This window comes from Pinus tabuliformis, chromosome 3_1 (genome assembly GCF_031772625.1).
Source record: "Pinus tabuliformis cultivar Carrire ecotype Pingquan chromosome 3_1, CPIR1, whole genome shotgun sequence".
Classification (NCBI taxonomy): domain Eukaryota; kingdom Viridiplantae; phylum Streptophyta; class Pinopsida; order Pinales; family Pinaceae; genus Pinus; species Pinus tabuliformis.
Genome location: NC_142301.1, coordinates 677,193,830 through 677,209,502, shown reverse-complemented (window position 1 = coordinate 677,209,502; position 15,673 = coordinate 677,193,830). Strand labels below are relative to the sequence as shown.

At 38.2% G+C, this 15,673-nt stretch overlaps 2 non-coding genes across 2 annotated transcripts; both read right to left on the bottom strand.

The window, feature by feature from the left end:
• Positions 1-560: 560 nt before the first annotated feature.
• On the bottom strand, positions 561-638 carry LOC149188922 (small nucleolar RNA snoR77Y). Its single transcript, XR_016256602.1, has one exon. It is a non-coding gene; the product is annotated as a small nucleolar RNA snoR77Y (small nucleolar RNA).
• Positions 639-826: 188 nt separating this feature from the next.
• LOC149188921 (small nucleolar RNA U49) lies at positions 827-890 on the bottom strand. The gene has a single exon (XR_016256652.1). It is a non-coding gene; the product is annotated as a small nucleolar RNA U49 (small nucleolar RNA).
• Positions 891-15,673: the final 14,783 nt, after the last annotated feature.

The following is a 15,673-nucleotide window of genomic DNA, read 5'->3' as shown; positions in this document are numbered from 1 at the left end:
AGCGACAAATTTAAACTCAAAAACCATTAATTTTTTTTAAAACTTAACTGAAATACCTTGGCTCTAAATTCAAAACCCCATAGAGCAACCAAAGCACGCAGAACCAAATAAGAAAGCTAAAACGATAGAAAGCAGTAGCATCTAAGAATATTAATCCTTTAAAGACTTCTGGAGAACTGATCCCAAGTACTTCCAGGAGCAAGAATACTCACGAACATAGGTAAAACCACGTAAGGTAGACCTTCAGGAAAATGAAGGTACCAATAGCAACGTGAGCACATTTGTGTAGTACCAGCTGATAGGATTGGAATGAAATGGTGAGGTTTAATTGGAAGAATAATCACCATAAAACAATATTAGAGAAGCTCATAAAGACAGGTAGAAGTGCATCACATTCACTCTTTTAGAGTAATCAATGACTTTCACTGGCTGAAAGATAACGAGATTTAACACACAAAAAACCCTGAAACCCCATCCAACCCACCCAGATCTAACACCAAAACATCTACATGTGCAACAAAAAACATTATGATTATCTACAAATAACGAATAAAACAATAACAAGGCCTCAGAATACGAATGTCATCAACTTATATTCAGCCGGTAATTCCAACTAAAAGTTAATTCATCATGGGCCACAACACATAATATTAGCCTTTCATGTACATTACTTCATTACCCCAACTACCCAGTTAATTTTGTATGCCAACAAACCATAGATACCCTCAGTGACCCCTGTCAAATCATCCGGCAGATCCAGCCTTAGCACCCGAGAGCGCCCATGGGACCCGATGAAATCCATGGGTGGAGCTTCAGGGCCTGGACTGGATTAACTGCACTTAAGTGTCATACGGCACTTCCTATCTAAGGGTTTACTTTCGTCATTGGGAGATAATCAGCAAAATATAGGAAATCACAGCAACAACATATGCAGAAACGATCACAGGTCCAAGCAATGTTTACCAGAAACGATCACATTGGTCCACCATAAAACTTGGAAACAAAAAACGCAAAAAATTATCGCAGGGCCGACCAGTGATTCAGCTATCCAAACACGGTGTTGGTCATATCTACGAGATATGCCCATCTTGTAAAAATATATATAGTGTCTTGCGCTAAACCCTCCTCCGAAACCCTAGAAAATGAAAACCGTAATCCTCTTCCTAGGGTTAGGGTAGGCGACGCTTGCACTCCAAAACCCTAAAATTTAGTAACGTGCTCTGTTTTTTCATTAGTGGATTGTTTCGCTTGATTTGAACTGATTTGCCGCTATGTTCGTTGAGTTGTGATTAAGTAGTTAAGAGCTTAATATGAACTAATTTGCTGCTGCCATCTTTGTTGAGTTGTGATTGAGCGGTTGAGATTTTATGGGTCGGGAAAATAATATAGGTTTATATTTTTGTATGTGTAGATTAGTTGGTTTGAATGTGGTTTAGTTTTCACTAGTGTCAAGTTTACATTTTACGGGGAGAGGTTGAGGATGAAAGTTATTTTTGTGGGAATTAAGCTATTTTAAGGAGCATCCAAACTTACCAAGTTTCGCATAATTCTAGTGGTAGCATCCCATTAGTGGGTAGATCATTCTTTCATCCAATAAACAGGTTGGCCTAGCTTAGGTTCAGCGTCGTTGCAAAAAAAAAGAGTTTTTATGTGTATAAAAAAATGTTTAAGTTTTAAAAATTGGTTTATTTTTATCATTAAAGAGACTTAACATATGTTTGAAAAATTAAATGTGTTCAAGTGGATGTTAATATGATAATCATTTATTTTAAGAAATCATAACCTTCTTCACCAAACCTTTTATGACCACCACTATCATAGGGAACCGTACTACCCTCTCACACCCTTTACTTAAATTGTAGCAGGGGGGTAAAAGGCTCGTTGTGATTGGTAATAAATTATAAAATCTCAATTGCTAAAGCTTTAGTATTTGTAATTAGGTCTACTTATGATTTTGGGCCTTGCCTAGATTACTCCAATGAGATGAGATATCAATTCAATATGGTTAAAATAATAATAATAATAATAATAATAATAGGTCTAGTTATGGCCATTGAGAAGAAGCATTGTTATCCTTCTAACCTAGATTCAAATCTCATTAATAACATGTTTGCTTTTGTAAGCCAATTCTGATTAAGACTCTTATGAATCATAAGGCATATATCACCCATGCTTATAGTGTAGAGCATGGGTTGCATTGTTACCCATAAAATAAAATTTTGAAATTTATAACAGAAGTGCTCATCTATAACTTGGATGAAACATGGTTGAGATCAAAACCTTGGAGACAAGGATTAAGATTCACACATTGTTGTTAGATTAGGATTCCATTGGTAATGTTTATCATGGGAAAGGAGTATACTCCTTGCTGGATGCAAGTTTTGGAGCAATTTTGGTTGTGCACGCACAGACAAAGGAAGTAGAAATTGTGTGTTGGAACATTGCGATGTTATGGCCAAGTGTGCAATGGCAGTGTAATAGCCCTCGTGAAAATTCCATGTAAAAATATATAACACCACGATTGATGGGACACGTATTCTAAGTTGAACGTTGGGCAAGACATCCTAGGGGTTGTTCATTTGGTTTTTTATGGCTAAGGAAATTGGCAAAGGCAATGGCTAAGGATTTAGAAGGGAAAAATGGCATCTTTGGCACATTATTTATGAAAATAATGGAAATTGGGAGCAAAGGAAGATGAAATGTCACAGGTTGCATGTGAGGAGGAAAGTGAAGGAAAATAATGGAAATTGAAGAAAATAAAGGCCTCATTGTTAAAAAAAGCTTCTGAGGATCAGTGGGCAAGGCTTGGTTAGTTGAGGTTTGGAGCTCTCTCATTATTCTCTCTCTCTCTTTCTCTCTCTCTTGGATGCTTAGAGTTTCTTGGAGCACTTTGGCATTGGAGAAAGAAAGGAAAAGTAGGCAAGGGGAAGCTAAGATCAAGTAGGGGAAGGCAGGATCAAGTAGCTACAACTTCATTGCAAGTATCAACTTGCATGTGTAATTTCCTTGTCGGATTTGGTATGTGTGGGATTACATGTGGTTATTTTCTATCATGGCATGGGTTTTTCCAGGTGTGACAGTGTTCTTCAACCTAGCCTTGCCATTTCTTGATAGCTTTGATGAGATGGGTTCTCTCATTCGGTTTATGTGTGATCGCCGGATTGGATCGACGCTGAGTGGGGTGGATTTCCGAATTGACAAACACATGGTCTAGTGGTCCCTGAACCGGACTATGGATCACGAAGCCACTGGCCTAGTAACCCCTAGATCAGATTATGGGTTGTGGTAAAGCCAGATTGTGTGCCTCGATGGGCTTAGGAATCCTTGTCTGTGAATGGCTGGATATACGATAAAGCCAAGAGGTGGATTTTCTCTCTATTGGGCCTAATGGTCCCGAGATGGGATGTGCGGTAAAGCCTGGAGAGTATGTCTCGGTGTAGGGCCTAGTGATCCTTGGATCGGATTGTGGATTACGATAAAGCCTGAGAAATTGGGAGGCACTCAAATTCCTCACGGTGTAGGCGAAGAACTCCAATGGGATCCATGTTGATTGGTGTTTTTGGTGTGTTCTATGAGTCCCACATTCATGCTTGGAATAAGGCACGGGGGTGATTGGCTGAAGAAAGACTTGGCTCAACCAATCTATGGCCGGGTGGAACGTGGTAATCCCACCTTTGGTTGGCTTATTGCATTCATTAATGAGAAATCCATTCCCTTGAATTTCATGTGTAAATGTACCAATGTATATGTGGATTTTATGGTTGATATGTTTATGATATCTTTGTTCCTATTATGTTAGTTATATGTATGTTTTATGATAGCAGCTATGTGTGGCTCTCAACATGTTTTTACTTGTATATGAATGGATAATGTGTCTATGACCTAATACGTGATAATGCATCAAATGACATGAGGAAGTATGAGATCTCTACATTTAATTCGGTTGTTTACACTTGTAAGTTACGTGTTGATGATATGTTTGACAAAATGCCTACCACGACTAGTAGGGGTCAGGTTATGGTCTTGTTAAGCTTATTTCTTTTGAATCATTGTTTCCCTGTATTTTTACTGATTCTAAACTATCACTCCATTTTGGGCAGTGACCTAGGCTCTGGGCTTGAAAAAGTGACTTGAATCCTGGGGTCACTGGCACAAAACTTGAAATTTTGGTCTTTGGTCGCTGGCAGGCAAGCCTGTGAGAGCGACTTTGGATTATTGGTCACTCCCTTGCCCATAGCATGAGAGGGACTACGGCCTAAGAGATCCAGAGTAACATTGGGACCTAGGGACATGTTGTTTGAGTGGCTGACATGTCTCCTGAGAATTTTGAAGCTGGTGTTGGATGATTGTGCATGATGCTTCTGTCGATTCCACTTCCTCAAGATCACATAGGAGGTCGAATTTGATCACAGTAGCTTCTCGTCTCATGTTTACCCCGGTTGGCATGGTTACTTGGGTAGATGTGAGAGGAGGGTGTTACAGGGTGGTATCAAAGCATGGTTCACCTCTCAAACTAGATGGGCGGTGTGTGTTGGTCATGCATGCATGTCAGTTGCATGTGTTTCTCTTATATTTGCATTTCATGTACTTGTTGCATTTGCTTCATGATTGATTATGGTTGTAGTATGGTTATCATGGGGAATTTGATATTGATGTCGTGAAATGTATTTGTCATGAGTATGTGACTGGTTGCATATGGTTATATGTCACTTACATGTTGATTATATGTTGCCTACTTACATCCTTGTATGTTAGGCTACATTCTTGTAGGTTTGATTACATGTATCAGTCTTGTCGGTTGGTTACAAGAATAATCGCTTGTGTTCGACTACATGTGTTTATGCGTAGGTGTAGTTGATTAGGCATTGCTTATGCATGTTGATGGTTGCATGGGGCAATGTGTATAGTGGTGTGATGGGGTGGTTGTTTTCATCCATGGGGTCATGGTTTGTGTAGTTGATATGGTAATGCATTAATGACTGGACTCTAGCTAGAATGATGTGTAAATGATTTGGTACCAATGTGTTATATGTTTATATGCAGTTGTTATGCATGTATGGTCTTGGTTATGGTTATGCCTAGATAGTAGGTCAAACATGCCTTGTGAAGTCATGGTATGCAATTTAGGTCATCAAGGTGATATTGGTATGTTATGATGCTAATGTGTTGGTTGAGATAGAATAGGAGATGCAGATCATCATAATGAGGTTGCAACATTAGACTTTGGGGTAAGAGAAGATCATCATACAAGAATTGTATGTGATGCAGCGCTCTAACCATAAGCCTTCACAAAAATAGTAAAATTAAACTGAAACTCACACCAAGCATATGCACGTAAAAATCCTCAACAAAATGATTAATTAATCAAGAAAATATTTACAGGGGAAATCATGGCCTATTCATGGCCTCTCATTCCTCACACTCACTAACACACTTCTACATCATACATGCCTCTTAGGCTCTCCTAAATTTATACAAATGGATTAGAACCCAAGTATGTTCTAGATCCCTTAACAAACTCCCAAAATATCTCTCATAATCCATAAAATCTCTCATCTAATCCCTTATCCCTAGATAAGAGCTAACTAATCCATAATCTTCTCAAACCTTCCACAATACTCTTGAATCTTCTCCTAATTACAATAATCTTCATTCCCTCTTAAAAACTACAGAAAAATACAATAATTAATTAAATCATAGCTTTCTAAACTAACTCCCTAAGTAAACACTTAACCTAGGTTAGATGCTCCTACATCAAACTCCCCAGGTAAAAGAGAATCATGATCTCCCGACCATTAATCTTCAATAGATGATAAAACTTCGGCTAGATCCCAAACTTTGGTCTGTCGCTGATCAATTACTTTGTCATATTGTTGATGTTCTGTGTTTTTCTTCTTTTGTCTTCCAGACTTCCAAACTGTATGTTGTAGTTGTCCTCCCTTTTTGAGATGTACATTTGTGCAGTCAGATAGATCTTGTTATTATCCTTGCTTTTTCTTTGTTCAATGGACATCTTCTGAGATTCATTCAACATTAGTTTCTTCATTTCTTCAATTTCAATATCTAACTTGTTTTCTGGTTGGTGTACATTATTGTTTGTTTGTTGAACTTTGTTGCCGATCTCTACGCTTTCGTTGCGGAAAATTTGTCGATTTGAAGTCCTGTTGTATTCCATCTTAATTTCCTTTGTGTCACACTCTAGCTTTGGATTGTCCAACCATTCTTCTAGGAATTTTAGTTTTGCTGCAATATCTCTCATGTTGACATTTGGCCTATCATTTTCCAATTCATTAGCAACTTGCTTCATTTCTGTATCAATTGGTTGTTCAGCAACATATTCTACACCCACACACCAATGGTTAGATTTAAAAACACAAGGTTTGGCAGATGAATCTGTCTTCAAGTCTTCATGTTGGTCTTCTGAACAATCTGTAGCGTCGTCTGTGGGAATTTAACCCACATTCATTTCATCATCGTTGTCACCAAGCAATGATCCTTGCTTTAGTTCACAAATATATATATGTATGTCTGGAGTTTCTCTGCTTTTAAACTTTCAGTTTACACTTCTGTCTTTTTTCCATCAATTGTTTAATTAGCCATTTCATTGTTCTCTTTATTACCCATATGTGTCTCTATATTTGTAATAGCTCTAGCAACACGTCAAGTCGTACCTTTAATTCAACATTCTCTTTCTCGTCATCACGAATGCCAATTGTTATGGCATCATCATGTCCTTTCTTTGGAATCTGCATCTTCTATCGTGAACTTCACCTTGTTCACTGTAAACTACAAGTTAATCACTTTTCCAACTTGGTCAATGGTTCACTTCACTTGAACCTTCTTTCTGAGCACTCCTTTGCTCCTCCGCTTCCTTTGTTGCAACAAACAATTGCAGTAACTCTTCAAATTATCCTTACAACACTTTGACCAGACTTTTTGGGTGTTGGGCTCCACTGATCATGCACCCATTACAATTAATAACACTTTTGCCTTGACTCTAAATTTCCTTTTGACTCCAGACTTTTACTTTGACATCCACTCTTCATTAATGAACCTTTCTTTTAAAAATTCACTTATCACTCCAACCAAACAAAAAAACATACGTATTCCTCAACCTATCATTTATCACTCTAAAATTATATTAATTTCTTATTACTCCATTTCTTATTTGGCTTCTTAAATAACGCTCTTCTCATGTTACGATGATCCTTACGGCTAATAAGCTAACGTTGCACCAGGGTCCATTAAACCTTAAATCACGCACATTAAATCAATATGCAAAACTGAATATACTTGTGTGCAATGCTAGAACTGTTGTATATCTAACATAGATGCAACGTCCTGTCGTATATCCAAGATAGATGCAGTGTCAAACAAATGAAGCATTTGTAATTATCTGGCAGTGACTAGATGCAACATTGAACAATGTCCTTACACACATTAAACCAACACGGGATGCACAGAGTTGTATTACGAAACAACAAGGAAGGCAACAACCTTTATAGGCCTAGACCAGTTAAAACTTTCACCATAGTAGAGCGCAAAAGCCTATCTTCCAAGATGAAGCCTCGCATAACAATTCATCCTCTTTACGTATCAAATCTCCCACGAATCTTCATGAATCAATCAGCAAACCTAAACATTTCAAGCTCTGATACCAAAAATATATTGAAATTTACCCAATAGCAAAATATACATAAACTCTCAAATATAATTTATTAAAAACATAAAAAATTTACAGGAGAACTTCTCATACTTCACTCTCACAATTCTACATACATTTCTACATCTTACATGCCTCTTAGGCTCTCCTAAATTTATACAAATGGATTAGAACCCATGTAGGTTCTAGATCCCTCAACAAACTCCCAAAATATCTTTCCTAATCCATAAAATCTCTCATCTAATCCCTTATCCCTAGATAAGAGCTAACTAATCCATAATCTTCTCAAACCTCCCACAATACTCTCGAATCTTCTCCTAATTAGAATAATCTTCATTCTCTCTTAAAAACTATAGAAAAATACAATAATTAATTAAATCCTAGCTTTCTAAACTAACTCCCTAAGTAATCACTTAACCTAGGTTAGATGCTCCCGCATCAGTCTGTTGGCATGCAAGTATGTAACTTAAGGATTATTATATGCATTAGTATTATGTACATGTCTTTTGATGTTATGATTACATTCATGATAGATGTTAGTTGATTAGTGTAGTTATATGCACATGTGTCTGATAGTCAAGAATTATAGTAACTTGTAGTTGTATGCATTGCTATTGTCGTTTTATGTTAGATAACTTGATGATTAGGTCATATGTTGTTGATGAGCATGTTATATGTTATCTTATTGTTGTTATATGCTAGTTAACTTCATGATCGGGGTTATAACATTAATATCTTGATGTTATATGTATCATGCTAAATTGGATTGGATTGTGCAGATGGTTATGGTTACGATATTCAAGTATGAGCCGACACATTTGTGATGACTTTGCACACATGGTTGTTATGCATGAATGATAAATGCTTATGAGTTTATGATGTGAACATGTTAGTTAGTTAGTGTTATGGATATCATGATCTTATTTATGTTTGAGTTGACATGTTGTAAAGTTATATCTTGCTAACTAGATTGATTGTGCAGACAAGATAGCCTCCCATCAAGTACACTAGGGTAGGAGTTTTCTTATGTAGTATACTTGGTGCTTCATTCTTGATTATGTCATCTATTTGATGTTGAGTGTTTGGTGTCTATCATGTCATCTAGTTGATTTATTTAACATGGTATGTTTGCAAGTTGGTTGAATGTTTGATGAGTTGCATAATACAAGTATGTGTTCCAATGATCTTGTTTTGAGATGATTGTACTAACACATATGTGTTGAGACAGTTCATACATACTTGAGTATAGTAGGTGACAGTTATAGCATTATGTCTAATGACTATGAATTGATTATGGATTATGACATGATTATTTGTAAAGGTTGATTTCAAATTGATAGATATGATTGTCTTGATATTTGGAATGTGTGATTGACATGGATAAACAGTTGTAGGAAACATGCTTAGCATTAGTATGACAAGGTAACAGTTGATATGTTTATATAACTAACAGCTGGGTGATGTGACAATACATAGTAAGCCTCAATTGCAGCAAGGTAAAAAGGTAAAGGAAAGGAATTGGGCAAGAATTCCTTTGGCTATGTTTGGAAACCCTAATTCCAAACGAATGAGTACTTTGCACACAGGAAGTCTTCTTAACCTTGATTTATCTGAAATTATGTGGATATGTGCTATATTCATGAACATGTACTTAACAGTTATATTAGCTAGTTTTAGTTATAGGTGGATCTATCAAAGGATTGGAGTCCCTTGAGAGATGGCGTGGATGTGTTCAGTTGCAAGCAACGTGCTTGGCCCAACAATATGAGGTAACTAGTGTATTGTTATGTTTATTTATGCACTAACAGTTATGTGTTAACGACAACATGATGTAGGGATTTGCATGGCAAGAGAGATTGCCATGAAATCTGGAAGAAGGCTCAGGTTGAGCTTTCCTTGGGAACCATGGGGATTGATTCATGGTGGCTGTTGTTGGTCTTGTGCTTTTGGTCTTTTGCGATTGTTGCGCTTGATTTGAAATTTTGAGTGTGTTTGGTGCATAGTTATGCCACTTTGTTCGCGGTGTCATATTGTTGTTGGTTTTCCATGTTTTTTTTCTTGATTGTTTCTTGGTATTGCCTTTTATGTTTTGAGTCTTGGGAATTATTTGGGAGAGAGAAAAGTTAACGGAGCTCGGGGAAAGTTGTGTGGTACCTAAAAGATGATGTAAGACTCAGATGAAGTTCGTTGCATGAGTAAGTGCAGCAGAAGGTAAGACTATGACAGTCGGTTGGACTGGTTGGGTCCATTGTGGTAAGTGGATGATGACAGGTCAGACATGAAAAAGGTAACCAGAAAAGGTAAAGTAAATGGATCTGAGGTGTCAGATGCCTTGGCTATGATAGGAATTGGTGTTTTCAATGTCGTGCATGTTGTGCATGAATAAGGAAGTTTTCTAACCTAGACCTTATAATCTCTGGTAATTATGTTATGATCATGATTATGTTGATGTTTATATATGTATACCTTTATGTATGTATGTCATTGTCTAACAAGATGATGATTGTTTTATTCTAATGATTATACATGTATGTATCCATGTATCTATGTCATTGTCTGACAGATCATCAAGAATCAGTCTTGTCGTCAAATGATTGCTTATGCAGGAGAATGGCATGAAGAAGTTTATGGCTATAAGGAATCAAGTGGGAAGAGTAGTCATGAAAAATATATGAGGTCAGTATCATGTGGTTATGAATTTATATTGTATGTTTGTATTATGCCTATGCTTATGTTATGGACAAGTTATACCGAGGGATACATCAACAAAATGAAAGCAGTGTATTCTGCAGCATGCTAGGATAAGCATGGATAAGACATTAGAAGAAAGGTTTCTTGGTAAGGACAGTGTGGTACTATTGTTGTGCATATGTTGTACATGTTGCATCTATGATGTGTTCACATGTGGTGTTGTGCATATATAGTGTGTGTACATGTTGTTTATGCAATGTTATGTATAGGATGGTACATATAGTGTTGTGCGAATATTGCATATGGTGTTGTGCGCTTGATTGGATATACAGTGTTGTGTACAGATGATGTTATGTACATGTTGGATTTGCAGTGCTATGTATAGGTGGTGTTGCATGCATGTTGTACATGTGGTGCTATGCACATATGGTGTTGTGTGCATGATTGTACAAGTGGTGTTGTGTGCATGTGGTTTTGTGTACATGTTGTACAAGTGGCATTGTGTGCATGTGGTGTTGTGTACATGTGGTGTCACGTACCTGTCGTGCGGATGGTACTGTGTACATGTGGTATTGTGTACACATTGTACCATGGTGTAGTGTACATGTGGCGTTGTGTACATGTTGTGCAGGTGGTGTCGTGTACATGTGATGTTGTGCACACGTTGTGCAGGTGACACTTTGTACAGGTTGTATTGCGTACGTGTTGTACATATGGTACTGGTGTACATGTGGGATTGAGTGCATGTCATACATGTTGTGTTGCGGGCATGCAGTACTATGTATGTGTATTGTGTAGTTGTGGTGGCGTGACATGCGTACTTGTTGTGTTGTACTCTGTGTGGGTACATGTATTTTGTGGCGTTGTACATCAGGTATAGATGTATGAGTTGTGTTTTATATCGAATGTATGTGTATGCATTTTGTGATTTTGCATGTTGTGTGTCGATGTATGTCTTGTGATGTACGTTGTGCATGTATACGTGTTGTGTTGTGTCATACACCGGGCATAGGAGTATGTATTGTACACCGGGTGTGGGTGTATGTATGTATTGTGTTGTGTTGTACACTGGCTGTAGGTGTATGCATTGTATGTCAAGTGTGAATGCATGGTATGGTATGTTGTGTGTGGTTGTATGTGTGGGATGTACATTATGTGTATGTGCACGTGGTTGAGGAGAAGGCACTGAGTGTTGTCGAGTACGACAATTAATCTGGTATGTGTATAAAAAGAATAAAGGCAGAAGTAAGGATCGATGAAGGACAAGTATCGGTATTGTATATCAGTTTTATTATGCATGTGATTTATGATTTTGATCTATGATGGTTATGTTTTGAGCTAACCTGATGTGATATTTCTATACATGTCGATTTGATCAAATATGCTAGTTTGACTTGTTGTGACAGGAAGCGAACAAGATTGCAAGTGTAGCACATTGACAAGCTACCAATGAGGCATGATTTGAAGTTATTTCAATTTATTTTGAATCTAATGGAAGTTATGTGCTTGGTACAGGAAGCACGAGAATGCCCAAATTGGGTGGTTGAAATCGACTGCAAGAATTTGCAGCAACAACAAAAGGAATTGGAAAATGCAGCAGTAAGTTGATAGAGAGTACTTCAGGAGTAGGGCCATTGTGGGACACTGGTACCTAGTAGTGTCCATTGATTGCCATGAGCATGTTATGACCGGTATGATGGTTTTAAGGCAGGGATATGCCTTGGTTTTTGTATCTTTCGATGCGAGGAAGCCTTGCCAAGGGATGGACTGCCCAGGATGGGGGTGCCAACGGAACTTGGAAGGTGAGTGACTTCACGGAAGGGATTGACCAGATTTCCTGAGGGACTGTGTAGCAGAGAAGGGAAGGTCGGGGATGGATTTGTTTTCGTCATTAGCATTGCCAAATGGAATCAGATGCACATTGGGAGTGTGCCCTGGAACAATGAGTCAGTAACTGTTCACTGAGAGGAAAAGTGGCACAGGATTATAGCGCTGGACATTGGATGCATATTTGACTTTGTAGTGGATTATGGACTTCCTGGGAAGGAGGTGAATCCTGGTATTACTTTGAGGGTGGAGGTGTGAGCCTCTGGATTCCATTGTTGATTGATACAGGCATAATATCCTTTTATTTGTTGGTTCAACAAATGTGCATATGTGTATATGTGGTTATTATACAATAGTGAGTTGTGTCATAACGCTCCAATATGCGATATGGTTGTTATTTGGTCATGTTATCATGATGTTTTGCTTTTGAGCGGGTCATTCATTATAAATATTGCAACGAGCTATGTTATAAATCTCCATGGGTAGTATGTTTTATTTTTAGCGGTCTTGTTGGTTATAGGTTTCATTGAACATCAGGCACGGTGTTCCCTCAAGGGGGAGGGTTCTGTAACAGCCCTAGTGAAAATTCCATGTAAAAATAGATAAGACCACAATTGATGGGACACATCATCAAGCTGAATGGTGGGAAAGACATCCTAGGGGGTGTTCATTTGGTTGTTTATGGCTAAGGAAATTGGCAAAGGAAATGGCTAAGGCTTTGGAAAGGCAAAATAACATTTTTGGCACATTTGTTTATGAAAATAGTGGAAATTAGGAGAAAAGGAAGGGGAAAGGTCACAGGTTGCATGTGAGGAGGAAAACAATGGAAATTGAAGAAAATAGAGGCCTCATTGATAAAAAGGGTTTTGAGGATTAGTGGGCAAGGCTTGGTCAGTTGAGTTTTGGAGCTCTCTCTCTCTCTATCTCCTTGACACTTAGAGTTTCTTGGAGCACTTTAGCAATGGAGCAAGAAAGGCAAAGAAGGCAAAAGGAAGCAAAGGTCAAGCAGGGAAAGGCAGGATCAAGCAGCTACAACAGGATTCATTGTAGGTATCGACTTACATGTGTATTTTCCTTGCTAGATTTGGCTTGTGTGGGATTGCATGTGGTTCTTCACTATGATGGCATGGGTTTTTCTAGGTGTGACAATGTTCTTTAGCCTAGCCTTGGGATTGCACGTGGTTCTTCACTATGATGGCATGGGTTTTTCTAGGTGTGACAATGTTCTTTAGCCTAGCCTTGCCATTTCTTGATAGCTTTGATGAGATGGGTTCTTTCATTCGGTTTATGTGGGATGGTCAGATTGGATTCGAAATTGAGTAGGGTGGATCTCTGAATTGACAAACACATGATCTAGTGGTCCTTGAACCAGACTGTGGATCACAAAGCCACTAGCCTAGTAACCCAAGGATCAGACTATGGGTTGCGGTAAAGCTAGATTGTGTGCTTTAGTGGGCCTTGGAATCCTTTTTGGTGAATGTTGGAATATACGGTAAAGCCAAGAGGTGGATTTTCTCTCCGTTGGGCCTAGTGGTCCCGGGATGGGATGCGTGGTAAAGCTTGGAGGGTATTTCTCAGTGTAGGGCCTAGTGATCCCTAGATTAGACTGTGGATTACGGTAAAGCCTAAGAGACTAGGAGGCACTCAAATTCCTCACCGTGTAGGTGGAGAACACTGGTGGAATCCCTGTTGATTGGTGTTTTTGGTGTGTTATATGAGTCCTACATTCATGCTTGGAATATGGCATGGGAGTGATTGGATGAAGAGAGACTTGGCTCAGCCAATCTATGGTTGGGTGGAACGTGGTAGTCCCATCTCTGGTTGATTTTCATGTGTAAATGTACCAATGTATATGTGGATTTTATGGCTGATATGTTTATGATATCTCTATTCCTATTATGTTGGTTATATGTATGTTTTATGACAGCAGTTATGTGTGGCTCTCAACATGTTTTTACTTGTATATGAATGGATAATGTGTCTATGACCTAATAGATGATAATGCAACAAATGAAATGAGGGAACAATGGTTAATAACGATTCTCAGATAAGTATGAGATCCCTACACTTAATTCAGTTGTTTACACCTATAGGTTACATGTTGATGATATGTTTGACGAAATGTCTGTCACATTTAGTAGGGGTCTGGTTATGTTCTTGTTTATCTTATTACTTTTGCATCACTATTTCCCTGTATTTTTACTGATTCTGAGCTATCACTCCATTTTGGGCAGTGACCTAGGCTCTGGGCCTGAAAAAGTGGCTTGAATCTCGAGGTCTCTGGCACAAAACTGGTAATTTTCGAATCTAGTTACTGGTAGGCAACCCTGTGAGAGTGACTTTGGGTTGTTGGTCGCTCCCTTGCCCATACCATGAGGGTGACTATGGCCTAAGAGATCTAGAATAACAGTGGGACCCAAGGATAGGTTGTCTGTGTGGTTGACATGTCTCCTAAGGATTCTGAAGGTGATGTTAGATGACTGTGTGTGATGTTTCCATCAATTACACTTCCTTAAGGTCACAGAGGAGGTCGAATCTGATCATAGTAGCCTCTCGTCTCATGTTTACCCCAGTTGGCATGGTTTCTTGGGTAGATGTGGGAGGAGGGTGTTACAAGCAACACATAGTGGAGATTTGTGTAGTTAGTAACGACATAAAAGGGAAGGAGCGACTAGGCGGGAAAGCACTAAATTTGAAAAACAAATTCAAATGCATGTGTTATGGGTTAATCTAGTTTTAGAAAACAACAGTTTAACTACCCACAATATTAGTTTTACCAAAGTATTACGCAGGGTAATTTTCTACATGTAATTTTGTATAATTCAGCGAAAGATGATGGGATTAGGGTTATGTTCTTGTCATTATGATTGGTTATTTAGTTAGCTAATCAATTGGTTGATTGGTTGGTAACTTTGGGTATTGTGCAGAATCTATAACTTTGTAATGCTAAACTAGGATGGTGAGCCAAGAGAAACCTTGTGCTAAGAGCGAATGGAATACATTTGGCATTATTTTGGTAATAAGAAGGATGATTGGAGTTTCATATATTTGTGTTTTGTGTTCTATGTTTGCAAAATGATCTCTTTTATGTGTAGTGTATATTTTTGGTGATAATAGTTGAATGAATATTATGTTTTGTTGAGGGAAATTGGTGCAACCCCTCTCTTTTAATTTTTGTTGTTGATAATGGTTTGTATTTGCTATCAATATTTGTGAATGGGGTTTATGTGTAAAATTGGATTTAAACATGGTAGAATGATGGCCCAATGCAGATTCCCATTCCCCTTCAAGCTGCAAAAACATAGTTCTCACAGCCCCCCCATAGGTGCTTAGGATGAGACCTTGCTTGTTCCATAGGTGTTGCGACAAGGGCTAGTACCCAACTGTTACCAAAATTTTGTCACACTTCTCATCCGATATCTTGAAGTGTCAAACTGATGAAAGTTGTAATTGTATTCACCATGAAACAAATACAGAAGCATCCTCGAAGAA